Source organism: Diuraphis noxia, unplaced genomic scaffold (genome assembly GCF_037042655.1).
Source record: "Diuraphis noxia isolate RWA-SAM2 unplaced genomic scaffold, SU_Dnox_SAM2 contig0005, whole genome shotgun sequence".
Classification (NCBI taxonomy): domain Eukaryota; kingdom Metazoa; phylum Arthropoda; class Insecta; order Hemiptera; family Aphididae; genus Diuraphis; species Diuraphis noxia.
In genome coordinates this window covers 5,617,441-5,627,325 of record NW_028301715.1, presented here as the reverse complement: position 1 = coordinate 5,627,325, position 9,885 = coordinate 5,617,441, and the positions used below count along the sequence as shown (strand labels likewise).

The 9,885-nt window shown below is 27.5% G+C and overlaps 1 pseudogene; it reads left to right on the top strand.

Annotated features, from left to right (window-relative positions):
- The first annotated feature begins 5,299 nt into the window (after nucleotides 1–5,299).
- On the top strand, nucleotides 5,300–9,304 carry LOC149054807 (WD repeat-containing protein 76-like; annotated as a pseudogene).
- The last annotated feature ends 581 nt before the right edge of the window (nucleotides 9,305–9,885 follow it).

Genomic DNA, 9,885 nt, shown 5'->3' with positions numbered 1-9,885 from the left:
TATGCTTTTAAATAAAATATGCAATTAAAATCAATAAGTTGTTGTTAATTACAAAACGTAAACACGAAGTTATAACTATATCTTGAATTCTTGACGTTGAATGTAAATAAAGTGCATAAAAAGTAATGTAAGTACTATATTATTTATAAACCATTTCAGCTGTATACATTGCGATTTATATACGAACAGTAATCGTTTTTTATCATCTTAAAAATTTAATATAATTGTACGCGATATATTTGCAATTGTTTCATTCTCAAAACGTGCATAAATAAAAATTCCGAAGAAATTTCCAAACATGAATGCATTTGGCAGTATATTGGACTGCAACAAAGAACTACCATATTAGGCTTATAATACCTGTGTTCCCCACTAAAAATTGTGAAAGAAATTTGGTTTCCAAAAATGTTATTCAATTGTTATAGATTATTTGTAATAGTAAATCGAGAATAGGTACTTATATATTATAATAATTTGTATATTCATTCAAAATTTTGTTTTTATAAAATGTTATTACCAGGGCTCGGAAATTCTAGCAAATGCATATTTTTATTGGTTGGCTTAGGACATTCAGAGTAAGGTATAAAATTGTTTCAAACTTATCTAATGTCATATACGAAATTTTATTTTGCTAATTTTTGCATATTTGTGATTTTTGGTGCTATTTTGCTAATTTTGAGTTTAAGTGCTATTTAAAAGCATATTTTATATAAAAAGAAAATAAACTAAATTGTATTGAATAATGAATATTAGGTATGCTAACGAAATAAAACAGTACATTTTAGTTACTATTGCCGATCGCACAGGTTATTCCGTTCGTTTCCAATAATTTAGTTATTTTTAAAATGTTATCAAATGTACTGCAGTTATCGAATTCGTTCGAAGGTTAGATAGAAAATGTTCACAACAGAAAATGTTCCAGAGCCGGAAAAGTGCTTACTTCTCAAATATTTACTATATCATATTTTATATATAACTTGTATAATTTAAAAAAGTCTAAAAATTAGTTTATAAAAATATTTTTACTTATTACAATAATTATATCTATTTTGGGATATGGATTTAAAAATATACGTTGCAGCTAGTTCAAAAAAAAAAAATAAAAATTCTTATCATATCATTATTATGATAATAGAAATTTTTTTTTACAAAATTATTACAATTAACACCGAAATTAAAAATTCTATATTTAGAAAACTTATTTTCAAAACCTTGAAAAAAATAACTCTGCTGCAATATGCACAGGAATTACTTGTCTGTCGATAAATAAATAAATAATATATAAAAACAGAAAATGTAATATTAATAATACTGTACGTGAAAAACGGGAAGAAATGAGTGTTTGAATTTCGAAATAGACTATTATATTCAATAGTATTATAATAATATAATATGTGAAGACGACGACGACGAACAAAGGCAAACAACGGCACTGAGTTATTGCTGCGCGAGGTCTTTTTGCCGGGTGACTAGTGATATGGGAATCGGGAGAGCCGAACAGGTGCGCCAGCAAACGATGTTTGTGCATTCGGTTGACTGCAAAGGCTAATACGTCCCTTCGGGGAAATCGTACTTAGTTTATTCAACTATGAACCCAAAAGATAATAAAGCGTTGAGGCGGAGGGGTGGTGCACGTAGGGATGGTCGTATCTGCGCGCCAGTCAAAAGCAAAACAATATTACCTAATATTATATTATTATTATTATTATTATACAAAGACTCGCGGCGGACATATACTAGTAGTAAATCATGATATTATTATAATATAAATAGGTGCAACGCGCGTGCACCGTTATAAAAATAAATCGATAAAACAACGAATTGAACATTTGGAATAACAGTATAAATATATAACATAAGGATACACGTATTAAAATTGGTATACAGGTTCATAAATATTATCAAACCCACCCAAACCGAATATCGTTAGTGTGACCACGCTGGTATGCGTGTTTCAGGTTTTTCCGTACTGACTTTGAAAATGATCATATTTCAGCCGACCAAAATTAAAAACTTATTTCACGTTTTAAAAATGCAGGATTTTTAAGAGTACTATCGAGGTGGTCTTGATCGATAGTGGTACATGCGCAAATACAGGAGAGCAGAAGGGGCGGATGCTCACCTTCATCAGTTTGAACTTTGGTATACAAATATTTTATACTCTTTTAGTCTTTTATAATTAAATAAAAATATAACAATAAATAGAAAAATGTTGTATCAGTTTTAATTTATAACTATTTTTTTGAAAATACATTAGTTAAGATTAGGTAATGGTTATTATTTAAAAAATATGTTGGTGGATAATGTTATCTCACAATGTAAATTCTAGATTCTATTTTTATTTGATAAATTTTACTATTAATTATTATAAATAATATTTATTATCCCGATTTATATGTTTTTATTTCTAGAGGGAGGTTGTTATTAGTAGGTTTATATTATGTGAGCGCAGTGAATTTTTTTTTTAATATGAGGTTATTGAATACTTTTGTTTTGCCCCCTCCCTCGTAATTCAAATTAGTCTGAGTCTATGTTGATCAATCAATTTTAAATATATATATTTGATATACCTATATTATTATATAAAATACACCCTCGAAAATGTTTATTTTGATGTGTTCTAATTAGGCGAATTTCATACACTAAATTTAAGTTACTATTAAAAACATATCAATAATAAATCCTTAAGGTATATGGTGTCTCAATAACAAATGAATTCCACCCCTAGACTTTTGGATCTGAAATTATGGATGAGGATGACCAATAATTGACCATCATCGTGGCCGTGATGTATTTGATATCACTGCAAGATTATAACTGAACAATATATAGGTATCACGCGTGAGTATACCTTTTTTAAGTGTCCACATTTCCAAAACGTAAAATGTGATTTTTATTTCCATTCACTAACACATCTGACATGAGATGATCATTCTCAAACTTCGTACTGAAAAACACGAAAAACTCCAAGTTTATCAGTCCCAAAATCCGTGTTATTTTTCACAACATTTATAATAGGGTCTAAAGCACAAATTTTCCGTATTTTATGAATCGAGAATAGAATTTTAAAATAACTTAAAATTAGTAGTAATTATATTGGCAACTACTCACGTCTCTAAAACTAGGTGAGGTGGTTGGAACTATTATAAATTTAAAGTTTAGACTTCAACTTCGGTGCCTATAAAAACAAAAAGTAACAGATAAATATGATCAAGCACTGACGTGAAAAAATATCTCTATTATAAGTGCTCTCAAAATATAAGTTCCTTTAAGATTTGGCTTTTAAATATTTACATAAGGATTTTAAAGAATAAAGAAAAAAAATGCAATATTTTTAAAGGGTTATTTTGATTATCAATAATTATGACATTGATATTAAAAATCGAATTTAGTACCACGTTTTTGGCATTTTGAATACATCTTTGAAATAACTAACAGCTAACAACAAACAAACAAAATAATTAAAAAAATAATGATGAAATTTAATACCATTTTCGCCTCGCAATATCTACCGAAATCAATTAAATCCATATTCTTACTTAACAGTTACTATATAATATGGATTCTATCATACTCACGTTTTGGATTTGTTTTAAACCCGTTCATTTGTGTGCACCACAAGAAAAAATAAAGGACAATCCCAAACTGACAACAATTCGGAATCGGAAAGCTGGGAAATCGGAAATGAATGAAAGAAAAATTATAAAAAAAAAACCATAAGAGCAGAGCCATCTTCTGACGAATACAAGCAGAAAAGCTTGCACACACGTTGATAATTTCTGCCGCTACGGTGACCAGTTGTTACTAAAATTGAAAATATCACCGTTATAGCACTAGTGCTGTGAAATGAAAGTTTCAGTGGGTACTATGGTTGATTCACGTAATATATATAAATTGCACATATTAATTGGCCTGATTCCTAATTGTTTATTGGAACATATAAATCTAACACTTTAAATCTCAGATAACTATAGACGTTAAAAACGTCTTATACATGGCTAACAAGTAACAACGACAAAATTTTTTTACATGATTACATCATCATTTATACAAAAATTGTTTAAAAAAAAAAAAAACTGTAGTGCATTATTCATAATTTTTAGTGCATAAAATAATTGTTTAGTGCCTTCAGGAAATTCCAATCCTAATAATAAACTATGATTATTACCATCTTAAATCAAATAGTAGGTATAATATTTTGTAATGTAGCATGTATATTATGATTCTGAAAATTTAAAAAAATAATAAACTATACCAGTCACACTATAAAAAAAAAAAAAAATAATAGAAACCTACCAAAACTACCCATCAAAAAATTATACAGGAGTATAAGGTAATTTAACGTAAAAAAATGAATTAATTAATCAACTGTTCATCATTTTATGATGTTCACAAGAACATAAAAACACGGTGGTCGTTTTAGCGACTTATGTTAAAAAGATACATCACAGTCATTATCTCAAGTCATATATTTTTATGATTGCGGGTAGAAATGAGAGCATAATTCTAGTTTAGCAACTTATCGATATCTATTAATGTGTGTTTTTATATATGATACTTAGAGAGAATGTGGAAAAAAAGATCGGACAAACTTCGATTTGAAGTTATCGGTGAAAAACTTTAAAAAGTAGGTACAGTTTTTCCGTAACGCGTATTTTACACTCGACAATCATTTGACACACTGTCTTAAATGAATACCATATGCTGTGCATCGTTTTTAAACTTTTTAAATTACATTTTTCAACTTACCTTTGTCCCCGTATTACGTATTTGGGGTGGTTTTGCATCACAAGTCAAGTTGATTGATATTTTAGATTTGCGGAGCGGAGCTTAGCGGCCAATACACGCGTGGTCACTGCCCAAAACAAATTATTCATTTTATATTAATTTTAATTTAATACTGTTAGGTGGTTTGCACAATAAGTCGAGGAATATTTTTGATTTGCCGATGAGCGACGAGTGCCACCGAGACACGGGTTACGCGTAGTCACTGCCCATGTCGGTTTTTCTCTGATAACTTCAAAACGAAGTTAGTCCAAATTTTTGTTTAGCATGCTTACAAAGCATGTAAAAACACACATTTTTAAAATAAAAATTTAAAAAAATCGTTTGGTTGCTAGACTATTATAGAATTGTTCCGAAATAAGAATGAGAATAGCAACTGGATTGAATAATGAAGTAACGAAGAAAATATTTTATTTATCATGGAAATGAAGAAAATATTTTCAAGGGTTTATACTTTATATTGTTTATAAATTATAAATGTTATTATTTTCTCCCGCTTGTGTTTCTCTATTCACGAATAATATTGGAAAAATGGAAACTGTAGTTGCAGACTTGCAGTGACGCGATTGAATACCTAATAATTTTGCTAATAGTGTTTTTCGCTCGTGTTGGGAACACTGCATTTTGTTTTTGAGACATTTTTAGATGTAACCAACCAGCAACCACAACAAACCAAGACAATTAAATTATTCAATATGCATATTTATCTTGGTTCGTGATGTACTGATCGCTGATGTATATAGGTATCCAATTTAATAATTGGGCATTTGGGCACAATTGTAAATTATTATTTTATTGGAATTGAATACTGCTAGAATTAGTAAAAATTAAATATAATTGTATACATTTAAAATTCCTCGATCGTCGTAGATATCATGTTGTACAGGGATTGCTAAATAACTTAATTAATCAATAAATATGTATGCTAATATATTTTGTGAGTATATTTCAAATCCACCTTTAATAGTTCATAAACATAAAGCTAAGACGCATACTGCGGCCTCTTAAAATGGATGAAAACAATGTATCTGATGAAGACGAAAATTTGACATATGAACAACTAAGAGCAAAACGTATCGAAAAAAAAAATTACGAAATGTTCAAGTGAGTTGGTTTTTCTGGAAATTATTTTGCTAACAATTAGATGTACCTACTATAATATTCTTTCTCTTCATTTTCTAATGGCTTAAATTCGAACCTTGCTATAGAGTTTTTCAACATCACAACTTGGAACCACTTCTGCACTCCTGGGGTAAGTGGTTTACTGCAAAATGCTTAACATTATCCTTCCGCGGACCTTAAGTAGTTGGCGTGATCTGGTCCTCCAGGTGGAGGGTTATGTGTAGGGATAACAACCATATCTTTGAAATACTTTCTGTTATGACACCATCATAAAATAATCCTTAAACATGGATTAATGAATTACATTTTATATATTGCAATGGCATTCTTAACATAATACCTAGGTATTAGCCAAATAATATTTTATGTATAAGTATGGGGTGTTATGTAGAAATATATACTACATGTTCAGTCTATAATCCCACACAATACTTCTTAAATGTTACAAAAATAAGAATTAAATACAATTTTTATTACCTAATGGAAAAATAAATGTGGAAATATTTGTTAAATCACCCAACCAGTTTAATGGTAAAATATTATATTTATGCATTAAATTGTTTTGTAAATTTTTCAGTATATTGGGTGTGAGTCAAGTAGCAAAAACATTAGCAAGTTGCTTAAAAAAGAAGCCACATATTAAAAATAATCAACCTAAATCTGCGAGCATGTAAGTTTTAAATCCTAATAATATTATATTATTCAAAATATGTTAATGTTCATGCTATCATCTAATTTTAATTTTTTTCAGAAAACCTATTAACCGTTCAATGAGAATAGCTCATTTGCCAAACCCTCAAGATCGCTATTACTCAGGTACCTAGTCCATAGTTTCATGTTTCTATATAAATCAGATTTGACTTATTAGTGTCTTGCACACATTTTATTTTATTTTATCTGCTTAGAGTTAAAAAAATAAATTTGAAAATCTTACTAAAATTAAAATAAACACCCAAATAATAATAAAAACAAATACCCAATTGACTGTTTTTATAAGAAATCTGCTCAAAATCATTTTCTGAATAGTAAATATGATGATCAATAGTTAATTTTACTAAGGCAATTAAGTGAGATAACTTTCTCACTTCTATTCTATTTATTTTGTATTACATTTTAAAAATAAATGTCCTAAAAAAATATTTGTATAAGTACTTATGACTAAATTAAGCATATTTTATTAAATAAATTGTTTTTTTTTTTTATGGTAAAAACCATGAGTTATAGATATTAAATAATTATGCCAACAACAATTCCTCATCTGGTTCTCGATACCATGTAGAAAAAAGATTAAAGAAAAATAATAAAATTTAAGTTAAATGGTTTATAGATAATTATGTATTGTGTATTTTAATTATATATCTGTGGTGACCAAATTATAGCATGTGTCCTAACATTTTTAGTTTTTTTACTAATAAAATAATAAGCTTAGTCTTTTTCTTGCTTTTTGTATTATTCATCAATTTATTAGGAGGCTTGCGCTCTTATCGCAAGCCAACTCTGGAATATATCAAAAATAATTACAAATAAATTGTTGTATATTGTTAGAATTCAAATTTATTACATAATTAAGGTACATCAGGTTTATCAAGACATAAAAGAGAATCAGATTTTGTTGAAAAACTGAGTGATGACTTAGCCATTAAAGAACCTATTAACAATTTTCATATGTTACCAAGCGAAAAGTATGCTAAAAGTTCTTAGTTCTAAATAATTTTAATTTTTCTATAATAATTGTATAACAGTTGTGCAACTAGACAAATAAATTACAATATTTTTATTTTTTTACTTGTCACACTAAATCCTATTCAAATAAAAATTTCAGCATATGAATTGATAACTTAATTTCATTTTAAAATAATTAACTGAATGCTATATGATTCTTTTTGCACTATTTATTATAAAGCTTACATTTATAGTCCTTGCTATTTCAGGTATAAGAATATTTTCATTTTAACATTTGATATTTTGATATGTTTAACATTATTTTATCTACGTTTAGATTTGTTCATGCGTTAAGAAGTCTTGATATGAATATACCACCAATAAAAATGTCTGGATTTGGTATTCAGTCTCTTACTATTCATCCTTCAGAAACATCTCTTATACTAGCTGCAGGGGACAGGAAAGGAAACATATGTGAGACTAAAAACATACTAAAATATTAAATATTATTAATAATTCGATTTTGTAGCTTTGTATGACAGAAACTCAGAAATGTATTTTGTTCATAAAGCTCTAGTTAATTGTATTTCATTTTTTACTTGGAATCCAAACAAGTTTTTTTCAACTAGTTATGATGGATCTGTTATATGTGGTGACATTGTTAAACACACTTTTGATATTATCAGTAAAATGTATTTACTGAAGGATACGCTATACCCGCATGCGTTTTCTTCATCATAGTTATACAACAACAAAAACAATTTTTCTTGAGATTTACTATAAAAAAGAGAACATTTATTGTGCAGCGTCGTTTTTATATTTTTGATATCACAAATACAAAAAAAGTTCTTACTGTTTAAAAATTCATTATTTCAAACTTGAATAACTTTTTGTATTTGTGATATCAAAAAAATAAAAATAATGTTGCATATTAAAATAATCTTCTCCTTTTTATAGTGTAAAAATTAATTTCTTAGTTATGATTACAGCCTGAGTGGTTCTATCCCCCATGTGAAATAGTTTTTCCTTAAGTTGTACGTTTGTAAAACTGAGTTAATGCATGCGGGTATAGCGTCCTCTTAAGAGTTATGATCTTTGTTTTAGTTTTGTTGGTTGAAGTCTTTCTGTTCAATTGAATAGGTTTATAGATCAAACATTAATAAGACCGCATGGCACAGTGAATATGAAAGAAATCTGATTGGAAATAGTATGTCCTATGAATGATATCCATTAGTTATTACACATTATAGATCAATTGTTTATTATTGAATTTAAATGTTTAAGGTTCTGGACATGTAGATATGGTGGACACTCGAATACCAGATACAATTATCAATTCTGCCTGGTGTCATAAAAGATCTGTGTGTAGAGTTCAGTGTCACCCATTATTAAAAAATTATTTTTTAACTTCATCTGAAGTTGGGTAATATTCTAGTTGCTATTATAATTTTTGTATTAACAGCTAAAATAACAACATTTAAATATTTTTTTAAAAACCTCTAAATTTATATTATGTGTTATTAACTATGATAATATTTGTTTTGTAAGTCAATAAATTACATTTATACTTTTAGAGAGGTTTCCTTAAGGGACATAAGAAATATAACTGACAAACATATTAATCCAGTTCTACGATTTAAACATCCCAAAGAATTGAAAAGTTCATTTTTTTTGCTGATGAGACAAGATGGTATCAACATATATTAATAACAAAATAAGGATTTTTAATACCTAACAATTTAGTTCAGATGCTACAAGTAAGCTAAAAATTGTAAAATGTTCTATGATAATGCTCAATAAGTTGTATGAGTTTCCAAGTATACAAATCAACAAGGCTGCATGTTAAAAAGAAATTACTTACCTATTAAGTATATACCAAAATTTTAGATAAAGAAAATTACAACGTGATGGATTTTTGATTGTACCAATATTTCAAAACTTTCTGTATAATTGCAAAATGTTATGATCATTTTTTAAGTTAATAATAATATTAAGAACAATACAATTATCTAATGTTTAATAATATTATTTCAATTAATTAGTTTTATATCAATGGGTGTACCTTATTTGAGGTATACCAAAAAAGTTAAATAATATGGATTTAATATTAATAGACAGACAACAAATGCTTGTGTAGTGTCCTCTTAATGACTAGTATGTAACAATATTTCCGATCAAATTAGACAATTTACAATATTATCTATAAAATTATATTCGTGTCCATTATTTTATGAAAATAAATAACGTAAGAATAATTATTTATCTAATTATCAACATAATTTAAATAATAAATACCTATTTCTTTAAACAAAATTA